The following is a 14,249-nucleotide window of genomic DNA, read 5'->3' on the forward strand; positions in this document are numbered from 1 at the left end:
AAGAGTGAGACAGAGAGACAGCGATCAGCTGGGCAATGTTTTATTGATGTATCTACAGTGTTAAAGCAATTTGGAAGACTACCAGTGTCTCTATCATCATAATAAAGTGAATTCTAAATACATGTTTCATGAATATATGTTTTGCTGCCCCCCTCAGGGGCTATAGCCCCCCCACAGGGGCTAGGGGAGTGGGCGGAGCTGGCAGGGGTCCCCCCACATGGTCCCCTTCCTGCTCCTCCAGCCCCCTGACCCCTTCTTACCGGCACTGGAGCCCAGGTCCAGCTCCCTGCTGCTGGCACGTTGCCTGCCCTCACAGGCAGGCAGCATGCTTCAGCACCAGGGCGAGGGCTAACCATAAAGATGCTCTGGCAGCCAGAACATCTCTATGGAGGACCCAGCCTCCGGTTGCCTGCTTTTTTTCTGTGCAGGTTTTTTGACCCCTGGATATCCAGGGGTCTAATTTTGCCCCAGCACTGCAAACTTGCAGTGAGGGGAACATTTTCTTGTTCCTGCGCATGCCTCTTGCAGCATCTCAGAGTGGTTTGAGATGCTGCAAGAAGCACGTGCGGGCGCGTCTGGATGTGCCCGCAGGCAGCAGTCTAAACAGAAGTTTGTAACAGAATATGGCAAGGGGCAGCGGGGAGGAAAAGCCGATTAAGTTTTGGGCAGCATATCCAAAGATATCCTATCATGGAACTAAGACATAATATTTGCTCTCTATAAGCTATGACTACACCTGGAGATCTGGATCCACTGGCAAAATAAATGGAGTCCTGTAAATGGCAAAAAACAAACAAACCAGTATATGGAAGTAAGGAAAAAACAAAACCTGACTTATCAGGAATGATTACTAGATTTAAATATTTTGACAAAGCAACAACTTTGGAGAAGGCTCAACATGAAGGCAGACTATAGTTCACATACGTATTAAGGATACACCCACTGAGCAGTGGATGGAACAGTTTTCTGCTTTATGTAAAAAGAAGTAAATGGGGGAAAAGAAAAAAAAATATAAACTAAGTATCTGGAAAGACATATTGGATAGAATGATCTATTAGCTCTACTAGCCTGTAGAAAAATCTCCATAGAGGAATAAGGGAGCCCATTACTGGACAAAGTATTAGAAAATATACTGTTAGGAACAATCTTGCACTGGAAGGGAGGAATGGAATAGATAATCAGGTAGGTTTTTCCCTGTTCTAATATCTAGAATCTGCGTTTTTAAAGCAAAGACCTAACCCATAAAATATACGATTCTATGTTACTGTAATAATAGTTATGAATTTCATTATCTATTTTAACATAGCTCATTATCTTTAACCTCCCAGCTTTTGACATGAAGAAAGCTTTCTGTAATTATTTAACTTATATGGCTGGAATATAAACAATAGCCACCTGTGCTCTAGTTTTCCTCCTCCTCCTTCACACACACATGAAAAAATAAAATAAAAAGAGCAAGGTGTTTTAAAATTCAAAGCATTTCCCCTCCCTTTTCCTGGCTGGTTTGTTGGGATCTGTATATCCAATCTAATTATTTTGGTTCCAATTTCCAACCCTATCAATGGTGCACTGGTGCAAGAAATAAAAATGCCAGTCTTCTGAATGTGTTAGGACCTAAAAGCTAACAGCTTCTCATTTGCTGAGGCATCACTGTGTGGCCCAAAGCCCCTGTCATAATACAATTTATGTTCAGTGTTCTGGATGCGACTTGAGAGGGCTCTCCCAATGTACTGATACTAAGTATTTCATATAACACTTTAGATACGCTGTAGTTTGTTGCATCATCTAATTCTGTCACAGTATAACCAATACTAACAAGGAGTAGCAATCCTTTTCTTTTTTTAAGGGAGATATTTTTAAGTCTCCCTTCTTCATTTGTGTGTGTTTTTTTTTAAAATGGAAAAAAATGATTGCACAACATCTAGTCTCTTGAAAGGGCATGGAAGAGTGAACAAGCACCACTAGCAATATACCTACGGTCACCTCATACCAGGGGTCTTCTCTGTTGAACCACCTAAATTCCTGTGGGGTAATTTTAACTGACTAATACTCTCTTCCCTTCTCAAATTGCAATCTTACTTAAATTACAAATGTATCAGTGCCTCAAAATATATTCCCATTCATTTTGCAGGTTCGGCAAATATGATAAAATGATTTGTGTTTAAGTGTAAGAGTCACTGTTTTATTTTTTATTATGAATATCATATGTTTGGCAAGCTGTCTGACCTTCCTATGATGACGAATGCTGCAACAAACAATTTGCTGTATCTTTAAAGAAATGGCCAATTCAATTACATTATGCCAGAAGCTCTCAAATCCCTCTCTGCCAAACGTCTTTGCTGTATCCTGCCACAGACAGCCCATTTGTATTCCAGCACAGTAGGACACTTGTTTTATTGAAGCATACAGTTCTACTTAGGTACTATCAACGGAGCACTATTTCAGTGCTCTAGCTCTATGCTCCTTTCTGCCCACTCTAGCCTTGGTTATTAGGATTTTCAATTTTACTCACCAAACGTGTGTGCATTACTAATTATGTGCCTGAAATCTAGTAGCTATCAACTGCTACAACAAAATACATTAGCGACCAATTACAGGATTTTTTGGCAGCACTGGTTACCATTTTAGAGGATTTAATCATTGCACTTAAAGTGAAGCTTGAGATTCCCTTTGAGACTACACCACTAATTGCTTCTGTTTTGCCAGTTATTGCATGAGCTGGTTTGCAAAAAGGATTGCTGAAGATGCTTTCTAAATATCAAAGAGCAATAAACAAATAAATTGGGCAATCCCAGTCTTTAATGAGTTTTTTTTCATCCACCTAAAGAGGATACAAAATATTCATTCATATCACAACTGTATCCCTCCACTGCCACCCCCTCTTGCCACCCCCCCACAACAGTCCCTCTGCCTTCCTTTCTATAATTCTTCTCAATAGTTGGATCACAAAACCAGAATAACCATATTGCTACTCATATGTAGTGCACATTAACTGAAGTCATATTTTCTTTTAAATTTAGAGCAAGTGAAATTTTCTTACCAACTGTAAACAGAATCTCCCACCCCATGCTAATGGTAAACAGTACTTGGGAATTTGTATGATAGCAGGGTGCTCAAAAGGAGTTGGGTCCTAACCAAAAAAGCTACAGATAGAAAACTATGTATTTTATTAATTCAGAGTATCATCATAAAGTAGACTCCTACTCTCCAGGAATCACTAAAAACAAACATTCACCTCTAAAGGAATTAGTAAAATAACATATTGTTCTTTAAAAGCCAACATCTACCTCCAAGTCCCGGACTAGTGATCAATTCTCTCATTTACAGCCTCATAAAGCAGCAGTCTCTATATATTTTAATGCTGAGGCCAACCAAGGGGCATTTGTACATTTCAAGTTTACTGATATACAGGTTTCCAAACACTGAGGAAAGGCTGTGACAATTCGCTTTGGGCTGTGAAATAAAACTAGAAGATTTAATTTAATTAACATTTAGGTCAGCAGACCTAAAATAACAGACTATACGCTGAAGATGGAAAGAAGTCTTCCTTGCAGACATCCATTCTATTACTTCCTTGAGAACCAATGATTTCAACACATGCAACTGTTTAAACTGATTTGTTTCTTTTCATTAAAACTCAGAATATTATACCTTTAGCCTTAAAACCTCCCATTAACAAAAAAAAGTCACTACTGAAAAAAAATTCCACAGAAGATAAGAAAATCTTACAGAAACATCTAATAAAATGCAAATTATTAGGAATTTTCAGTTTCTAAGTTGATTCAAGTCAAATCACAAACTTAATTTACCTCCATGAGAAAAGATATAATAAAAAACAGCCCTAAATCCCCCAGAATGACAGATTACCTGTCATGTCAATTGAACAGAAATACATTTGTATCCTAAAAATTGCTGTCAGAAGCCACAGAATATAATAATAATAATAATCCCTCTGAAATTAACTGTTAAAAATAGCTGAACTGCTATTGTTTTACAGGACAAATAGTCTTTGCTTGGCTGATCAGCAAAGAAAACAAATGCTTTTAAATTATACAATGATCCTTGAAAAATAATGTACTATAACAGGTAATGTTGCACTAACATACTTTATGCTGATGAAAACAGAAGACCAGACTTTCACAAAAGTTCAGCTCTCATTCAAAATGATGTGCCCACTAAAAGCTGCTCGTCATGCACTCCTTTAAAAAAAATCAGTGCTTTCATTTATGTGCCTAAATGGGAAAATCTGGCTTCAGGACTGTAAATTTCAATTTTGGAAAAGAAAAAAAATATATAAATGCCACAATAACCACAAATGAGTGGCAAATAAAAGAGCAAGCTGGGTAAGGCACTAAATAAATTGCTGCAGAGAACAATCCTGTATCAATATGAGGACAGACTAAATCAGTACTAGCTCAGCTCTATGTTTCTTAACTTTTTGCCTTCTTCAGGATTCTACAAAGGGCATGCACGGCCTTCACATGCTTAGTTTTCCAGAGAACTACACCAGCTACATCTCTGTTTCAAGGCAAGACAAATGCAACTACATATTCTTTGCAAAGAATAGCTGATTGACAATTTTTTTTTAATCTGACAAGCTTCTTTGTCACATGGAAGAAAAAAAAATTAAACTATAATTCTAGAGAGACTCTATTTCTTGCTGAAATTCTAGTGCAACACTCAAAATGACAAAGTGTGAACAATGCAGAGAAAGAAAATGAGCTTAAAATGAATGGCCGAATTTATACAAGATCCAAATCCTAAAGGTCAAGGAATACCTTGTCTTTCACTATTGTCAAAAGCAATACACTAAAATATGCAAAGATGGACTGAAAACATTCACAACTGTGCAAGTACAAAAGTTAAGAAAAAAGGGGAAAATATCTCAATGCTGTTGCACTAGAAATGTAACTGTTAAGCCAATTCTTATTTTAAAAATGTGCCAGTGTTATTTAAGAATACTGTATTCCACTCCTTTAAAAAACTTTACACTTGTGCACCATTATCTCAGGATTAGATGCTGGAGCTGGATCCATAGTGATGCAAAAGGCATGCACCATTTGCAAGAATCATCCCTTCAGTACTGACTATAAGTGTACATGAAAACAACCCAGTCAGTTTGAATGCAGAGACTCATAAACAATGTTTGACATACAATCAAAACTGACCTTAAGTGAAGTCTTAAATATTTCACAGTGAAGATAAGGATCCATGCTTCTGCTGTGTACTCGTGCAACACATCGTGAAATCAAAATCTTAAAGCTTATTTAATTTGGAGTTTGTTACAAGAAGTTTCACACTTGATTCTTTTAATAGCATAAATGAATAGAAGACATTGACACTTCCATTAGAAAAAATACAGTTAATACTGTAGAGGACTAAAATATATTTTCTTACATAGTTATACTGCATGTATCAATTTCTTATTTAAAATGTACTGAAAACACAAATCTGATTAAGCTATGATAATGCTTTGGAATAAACCACATTAATATGAGTATAGACCAGATTTGAACAAAAGGCAAGAAACACCATTAGAAGCATTTTTTGTAAAAGGTAACGCAGGAAGAATAATATATATATTATATAGAAGAATATATAATATTCATCAGGTATAAATGAATATAAACCTCTCAGGATGAAAAATATGATTTTCATTAGCATTACCAATTACCGAGCTGCTACCATGGATAAGTGCTAAAACTTTGACATTCATTTAAGGGAATTCTAACTCTTGTCTCTATGTTAAAAACACATACTCAACAGAAAAGTGGTCAGTACTTAGCTACTCATTCAAAAAACCCTAAAGGATTACAATGAATCCGTTAGGCCTCTAATATTACTTAATCTAACCATAATAAGTTTTTAATCACCTTTCCCTGTAAACTGGAAAGTTGTCAGGCTTGTCCCAGGGCTCAACAGTAATTGTTTCTGCTGCCATGTAGGACACTAGGTGTGGTTCTTGGATTCTTGGTTTCTGTTTCTACATCTATGAATGGCAGAAGCCTAGGAATCTTTGCCACGATACTCAGCCCTAGCAGTGAAAGAGCACCCTTTTGTTACTAAATGTTTCAAATGACAGTAGCTTTCCCCTCAATCAATACAGCAATGAGAAGCTACTCTCTGCAATTTGCTAAATTGTTATATTAGCTCACCATTTTCTCTTACATTCTATTCTTTGTCCATTTTTGCTCCCTGATATTCGAATGCTTCCACTGTAAACCCTCAGCTCTGCAAACTCTTCTGCGCTTTATTCCCAATCCAGCAAAGCATGGGCTTAATTTTAAGAAAACATTGAATTAAACATTTATTCTCAAAATAAAATAAAGATAAAAATAAAAGGAATTTATAAAAGCAAAAACAACCCATGATACCAGAAACATGTGAGCTACAATCTTGTTCTGCATTTAATTTTATACAGACTTTGAAGATGGAAGTAAAAACAAGGCCTGTTATGAAGTGTTGAAGGTTTTATACAACATTTTATTAAACTGGCCCAAATATTCCTTTCCCATTTCATTCCAAGAAACCATGAGTCATCTTCATAATTTCCAGCATGTAAAGCCAATATAGTTAATATTTACTTTTCAAGGAAAGAAAATCTTTAAAAGCTGACACTAATGTCATTATGTAACAAAAATTTCCATCCAAACTTTCACTTACCCGGGGCAAATGTAGCTGAATCCCCAGTTTCCCTCAACTTTTCCCTTCAGAGCAGTACTCTCTTCCTTGGGTATCTCTAAATGACAAAAAGAAAACAAATCCAAGTTTCACACAAGTCCTCTTAAAGGCTAGGGGCAAAAGTTACACATAAACCAGTTTGTGATCAGAAACTGATTTAAACCTGTAACAGAATAGAAGTTCAGTGCACATAAACCAGTTTCAAAATGGCTGAAACTGGTCTAAGATAAACCTGGTTGAACGTCGTATCAGAGTTAACTGATTTGGGTCAAAATGATTTATAGAACTTGTGTCCCAAACCCCTTCCTGGTTTAAGTTAAACCAGAGTCTCCTAGCATCCCAGCCCTGGGCTGTGCTGTGCTGTGCTGTCCGCTCCAGTGAGTAGGGCTGACCCCACCCCTCTGCTCTCTAGCCAGAGCAGGGGTGGGGGCATGGCCAGATGCCAGCCCAGCATGGCCCCCTAAGGCTAAGGAGGCAGGAGGGGATTTACTCCTTTCCCTCCCTTCCCTCTCCTCCCAGGGACCACAGCAGGGTGTGCCTGGCTGGGTGGAACAGCTCCTGTCAGGGTAACGCCTCCTCCCCTTGCCACTACAGCAGCAGGGGCAGGGGCATGGCCAGAGCCTGCCAGCTGGCATGGCTCCACCATGTGCCTGCCTCACCCACAACTGAGGCTGGGGCTGGGGCTGAGGCTGGGGCTGGAGGGCTGAGCTACGCCAGCCTACAAGTACTGGTGAGGGCAGGCATGGAAGGGCCAGTCTGGGCTGGGATGCAGGGGCAGGGGCAGGGGCAGTGCCCTTCCCAGCCAGCTGCAGCTCTGTGACAGCCTGGCCTGGCAGTATGGGTGGTGGCACGTGTGGTGGTTGGCAGGCTCAGAGGCAGCTCCCTACCACAGGGGCTCTGTTCTGCTCCCTTCACCTCCAGGTGTGACTCCTGCTCCTGCCATACCACACCACTTCAGGTGGGTTGAAGCTTCAGCCCGGTGGCTTCTGCTCAGCACATGGAGAGCTAGCTCCAGCTCTCAGCTGCCTTCCATCCACTCTGCCCACCAGGCATGATGAGCAGCTCCTGCACACAGGCAGCATGGGTGGAAGGCATTTGGGAGCTGGAGCCAGATCTCCATGAGCTGGGCAGAAGCCCCCAGGCTGAAGCTTCAGCCCACTTGGAGCAGTGTGGGGTGGCAGGAGCAAGTCACAGCTGGAGATGAGGGGAGCAGAACAGTTCTGCTGGCCCCAGCAAGCACGCAGTTTGGGGTGCAGCTACATCCGGTGCCACTGCAGCCCACCAGGTGCTGCTGTGCTCCCCTCACCTCCAGCAGCTCCTCCTCCTCCCACTCCTGCCCCTTTTGTGCTGTTCTGGGTGGTGGGGAAGGGTAGGGGGAATATTCAGCCCGGTGGCTTATTCCCAGTGCATGAAGATCCAGCTCCAGCTCCTAGACACCTTCCATCCACTCTGCCTGCCCGCAAGGACTGGTCAACATGCTGGAAGGTGGAGTGGATGGAAGGCAGCTGGGAGCAGAAGCCGCCAGGCTGAAGCTTCCCTCCCGCCCACACAGAGTGCCATGGAAGGGGGAGGGGCAGCAGCAGCAACAGCAGTGGCAGCTGAAGGTGAGGGAGGCAGAACAGCCCCATTGGCCCTATCCAGTGTGCAGCTTGTGGTGCAGCTGCAGCCAGCCACGTGCTGCACAGTGAGGGACAGGGGTTGTGGTGGTAGCTGTGGGCACACAAACCCCTAGCAGGTGGCTGCCATGGTCTGGGCCTGCTGTTGCCTCTGAGCCAGTCTGGGCAGCCTGCTGCCTGGCCAGCCACCACCCATGCCAGCATGCCAGGCTGTCATGGAGCTGCAGCTGGCTGGGAAGGGCCCTGCCCCCATAGCTTAGCCTGAGCCAGCTCTGCCGGTCCCTTCCCAGCCAGCTGTGGGTTAACAACATCCCTGCCCAGCCTGGGCATGGGGAGCTGGGAGCAATCCAGCCACCCAGCTGTCACAGACCTAGCCCAAGCCCAGCCTGCTGGGACGGGCCCAGCCCTTGTGACCCAGATTGTGTTGCCCCACCCCATCTGCCCTCAACAGTGCCCATGGGCCAGTTTGGCTCAGATCTACAGCCCAAATCCCAGCCCCACAGCCCCAGCTGGGTAGCTGGCAGCCCTGGGTGGATGGCAGGGGCATGCCTGCTGGCTCTGACCAGGCCCTCTGCTGTGCAAGCTGCAAGCAGAGGGGAAAGCTGAGCAGACTATGCCCATGTCCAAGAGAGGAGATAGGGGAGTTTAATCTCCCTGCCCTACTTCACCTGGGGCACTGCCCATGCTGGTGTCTGGCTTCAGGGACAAGCCTGGCAAGGGCTACTTCCCTCCTTCCCCTCCAGGCACACCTGGGGTGGGGTCCTACAGGCCAGGGTTTAAACCCCTCCCCAATCATACTCAGGCCTGCCGGGGCCTGGCTACATCTGCCTCCCCCGCCCCCTAGCACAGCTTCCCTGCAGCCCAGGGCTTGCTTTAGCACCCCCTGGCTTCTAGCCTAAGACACTGCAGACACGTGCCTGCATTTCAGGACTCAAAAGTGAATGTCTATTCACTTGCAAATCGGTTCAGTCTAGACAGGTTAGACTAACCTGCAAAGATTAAATCAATTCAAGCTCAGGCTTTTTGAATGTCCCTAGCCAAAGAGTTCAGAGTTTATCCCAATACTCCCATGATCCAAAACTGTCAGCAGTTAAAAGTGCTAGATATCTGACTTGATCCCAACCATTTACTTGACCAGAAAAGACCAAAAATAAACCTTCCTTAAGTCATTCTTTGTGTAGAACCAAGCAAAAACAGTACAGAATTTTTTTGAGTGAAAATAAGCGCATCTTAAAGGCAGATTACAAGATGGAAGTATAAATGTACTAACTGAAAATGGCTTATTCAAAATTCTATTGGCCACATATTTAAATTACCTGAAAATCGTTATTGCTTAAAGTGGAAATCCTATGTATTCAATTAACTTTTAATGAATTGTGAGAGGTTTGTGTGGATAAGGCTTGTGGAGGGTCATTGGATTTTTGTTTTTGGAGCCCAAGAAAAAAAAGATCATCCTACCTCTGCACCATAGTTAAAAAAAACATTTTCAAAGTATGTTATTCAACCATATGGAGTTAATCTTTGCACACATATGGGCTAGGCATAGACGTTCAAAAAGCCTGAGGCAGAATCAATTTAAGTTTTGCAGTTTTTTGTTTAGTGGCATAGTTTAGATCCGTAGTGAGCAGAACACACATTCACTCTTTTGTTGGCAGGGGAGGGGAACCAAATCTTAGACTGGTTTAAAAATGGCAGAACCCAGTCTGTGTGTGTGAAACTTTTGTTCTGTTATAGGTATGGACTGGTTTCTGATCCCTTATACTAGTAAATGTGTAATGTCTGTACCTGGCCATGGAGCTTTAATTAAGCATTGCTCTCCACAGACACAAGAGTCCACCTGCATGGATTTAGTTAAAGAATTGGCATGTTTGAAGAAAATGTTGTAGAAATGGCTCTTCCTGCTTTTTCTCACCCATTGAAATAATTATTATTAAACAATAACCATAACATTACTTTTAACTATGTTCACAACACAGGGCCAAAATTTGGAGGCCAAATGGAAAAAAACCCAGAGTTAATATTAATCTGAATTACTTCATCAGTAGTAAAAATGGCATTGTGTCAAATGAGAGAAAATGATAGTTTATCATTTATCAATTTCTTTGATGAAAGGAAAATAGTAAATTCATAAAGTGATGCTTAACGTGTAACAAATATTTCAAATAATAAACACAAATATCTTGTTTTTATTTTTCCTTCACATGTCATCCAGTTGACTTCTAAGAAGAACCACAGAATATAGCAACAAAACTATATATGCAGGCACACATCTACATTAAAAGAACGTTATTTAGGTAGCAAAATCAAGCACTTGAACATTGGAAAGTTCCAGATTTACAAATACACATAAGACCACAATTCTGTTCACTTGTCCAACTAAGTCATGTGTCTTCTGGGAAAAAAAAATCATATAATTAAAAATTGTGTCCTAATACATTTACACAAATAGAAGTTCCACTTCAAAAAATCCCTAAAATTACTGTCAAATTGTTTACTAATAGTTATAAAATATAACTGCACCAAAAGGACACTTTTTAAAACTCTATTTGTTTTGTGTTAATTACAGAATAGTTAATCATAAAATAATCAGAAAGACTATAAAGACAGCATACAGATGAGTAGACTAATTTTAGTTACAATTGAGAATCATTTTATGCATACATGCACGCACACAAGGCTACAAAACCACATACATATAAAAGGTAGGAAATCCTAGAATCAGGTTTATTAAAAAATTTTAAAAGTTCTGTTTATGTGACTTATACCTAATATCACACAGAAATTTATGTCAGTCAGGGGCAGAATTCAGTTCTCCAGGACAATATTCAACTGCTATAACCATTAAACCATTCTTTTTCTTCTTGCAGTCCCCTACCTCATTCAGTGTACACCTTTGAACCTCTGTAACAAATTAAACTGTATAATCACCTTGCATTGTCACACAAGGAACCAAATTAAAATATTACAGACGGGTTTAATTCAGCCATTTCTTAACTGCTGAGTGCTTAGCTTGCAACTTTAACAATGTTCTTCAATGCAGCTTTTAACTTTCCTAGTTTACTTTAAAGCAAACTAAAAAACCACAGAAATTCCCTTCTGTGATATTTGGACATTCACAGGCCATCACGAGGGTTAGTACCTTCAGGCATACTGTGAAGATCTCAGTTCTTTGCGCTAATGGGCAATTGGTAGCCACAGTAGAATGCTATCCTCTATGTGAACAAGCAGCAAAAGGAAAAAAGGAAATCATACCAATGGGTTCAACAGATATTTGTAGACTGCAGAGTAATGCTAAGACTCCCAGATCCTGAGTCCTGTTTCAGGCTCTGAAACAGGCTGTGCTCTAATCATACTGGGTGCATCTACACATTCATTAATGCACTTTATGTAATGTGCATTAAATCTAGCACCTCCATTGTAAAGTACTAGAAAAATGTGTATTCGCCTATTTTAATGTGTATTAGCAAGAAAACACGTTTTGTTGTAATGCTTTAATGAGCATTAAAATAGGCTAATGCACATTAAAACACACATGTAGATGTGCATACTGTCTCCACTTTCAGCTCCCCCCTAGATACAACTCCTACTGCCCTGTCTCCTCGTTTAGACCTATTCCTGTTCCCAGATAAAGCTATCAACCACTGTCTTCTCAGCCCAGTTTCATTCTCCTGACCTAGTCCCAGTTTCTCTTGATCTTAATTCCAGTCTCCTTGCTCTGTAACTTTAGCATCATCCTTCCAACCTTGCCACTCCAGTTTACTCCACTGTATTATTGTTCTCCCTCTCCCTCTCCAGAATCACATTCTCTCTCCTCACTGTCCCCCTGTCCTGGTCCCAATTTAACTAAGTGTACCGCACACTAGAAAATAGGTGGGGTATGGGATTTTGTTTGTTTGTTTGTTTTTGCAGGGGGAGGTGTAGAAGGCTCCTTTGAATGCAACTATAAGTGCCTGACAGATGACCATATAGCTGTGTGATTGGGATCTGATGAATTTTATCCCATATCCCAAAAATCAAATGCCCTGCCCTGACAGATATGCATACGCACAGAATTTACACAATTTTGGCGATCTGGGCCCAGTTGTATGACTGGTCCCTGATGGCATGCTTCCTGCAGCACCATTTCAACTTGCCAGAGTAAGGAGTCCATGGACTCCCCATGTGTCAGAAGTTCAAAGCATCACAATGCAGCTCTGAATTGGGCTGTATCACATGGGTTTAGGTGTGGCACATGAGCATCAGCTCCAATTGGCTCCCAGCATGCTGACTGGTTAAAAGCTGTATGGTGTAGCACTGGATCGGAATGCACCATGTAGCATTAGGTGCCAGCCTGTAGGAAGCCCTTCAGCTGATCAGCTCCCCACATGCCAACACCTAAAACCATGGTGCAGCCCAATACTACACATTCAAATAAAAGTGCAATGCAAGCCAGCCACAAAGATGTGACTGGTTTCCCATTTTATCTTGCCATACATTGGCTTATCTTGCAGCATGTTATAATTTATTACATGATTTAACAGATGAATCATGCAATAAAAGTAACATCTTATCAGGGCCTGAAGTGTCTGAGTCAATGATTGCCTGAGTTTAGGCATCTATGTTTTTTGGGAGGATCTATCCCTTAGATTTTCTTTGCCTCAGTTTCCCATTCATAAAAGGGACTATGCACTTCTCTCCTGTATAGTGGGGGTATTGAATTTATCCTCATATTTAGGATCAGAACTAGGTAGTATACCAACACTGGTCATACAGCAAGCATAGATAGAGGCAGAACTTGCAGCTCCTATGCTGACAAGTCTAGGATTGGCCCTATATATATATATATATATATATATATATAAAAAAAAACACTCAAAATAAATAAATGCCCTGCTCAAATGCTCTTTTAAATCACACAAAAAAATAAATAATTTAGTGCCATGTAGTGCTGTTGATGACTAGTGTTTTACTTGTCTTAAATCCACAAGCATGTCTCAATTTTTAATCCAACATTATTTATTAGTGGTGCACTGATATATCAGTCTGGTATTGGATCAGCACCCATATAAAGAAAATTTACTATTTTAGAAATTGACTTTTTTTGCCTGATGTGGCCGAATATTTGGCCAATTAAAGCCCCATGCATTCATGCAGACACAGCATGCATGGGCCCAGGAGCATAGCCCAGCAGCTTGGAGAGCTGCGTTCAGCTGGTAAATTTGCTGTGGTGGAAGGGTAGAGGGGAGGGAAGGGGCGTGAGGCCCCTGTGGTGAGGGAGGGAGTGGAGCAGGGGCTGGGGCAGGGCGGGGCACAGAATGGAGCCACAGCTCATTTGGAGGGCACGGGGGGGCGGGGTGCGGTGACTCCCAGTTGGGGGGCTATGGTGAATTTTGGGATGGCTGCAGGCCACCCCCCATAATCCCCTCCCAGTGCCACCACTGCCTCCCCCAAGTGCAGCCTGGCCTAGACCCCACTGGGAAGAGCTCAGTGCAACCCCAGCCCACAGTGGCAGTCCACCCCACTACGCACATATCCAGGGGGCACCCCCCCACACCCCCATCTTTTCTGACAATTCTACTCCAAATGTTCTCTGATATAGACATATTAGTAATAGAAGACTCATTCTGTATTTCTCTGCTTCCACTTCCCTGTAAACAACATGGTCCTTAATTCGGTCTTTCTTTAGGAACTTTTAGTTAAGGGTGAGATTTTTACTCTCTGCCCCGTCCTGTGCAGGCATTATTATGTTGAATTTTGAGATGATCTCTCCCAAGCTGTGGTTGGTGGGGAGGTAGGCTGATTTTACTCCCCAGAATCTAAAATAATCCTAAAAATCAGGCCACCATAAAACAAGTTGATTTGCTAACTAATTTTTATTTCAATCTCATAAGTTTTGTATGTTTTGGGTTGGTAATACCAGGGTTTGCATCATCAGAGTTTGGCTGCCAACAAACCAAATCAGACCTGGATAGC

The 14,249-nt window shown here is 41.7% G+C and overlaps 1 protein-coding gene across 9 annotated transcripts in view; it reads right to left on the reverse strand.

The window, feature by feature from the left end:
• Positions 1–14,249, reverse strand: part of TBL1X (transducin beta like 1 X-linked) — a 327,967-nt gene that overhangs the window by 234,794 nt on the left and 78,924 nt on the right. For 5 of the 9 annotated variants that reach the window (XR_003095073.1, XM_025209254.1, XM_025209250.1 and 2 more), the window contains exon 2: positions 6,664–6,739. The exons of 1 other annotated variant lie outside the window; for it this stretch is intronic. The gene's annotated coding sequence lies outside the window, so the exon portion shown is untranslated. Of the gene's footprint in view, positions 1–6,155; positions 6,277–6,663; positions 6,740–14,249 lie in introns of all 9 variants that reach the window. 3 more of the 9 variants (XM_025209252.1, XM_025209251.1, XM_025209253.1) reach the window with 2 other exon arrangements.

This window comes from Alligator sinensis, unplaced genomic scaffold (genome assembly GCF_000455745.1).
Source record: "Alligator sinensis unplaced genomic scaffold, ASM45574v1 scaffold312_2, whole genome shotgun sequence".
Classification (NCBI taxonomy): domain Eukaryota; kingdom Metazoa; phylum Chordata; order Crocodylia; family Alligatoridae; genus Alligator; species Alligator sinensis.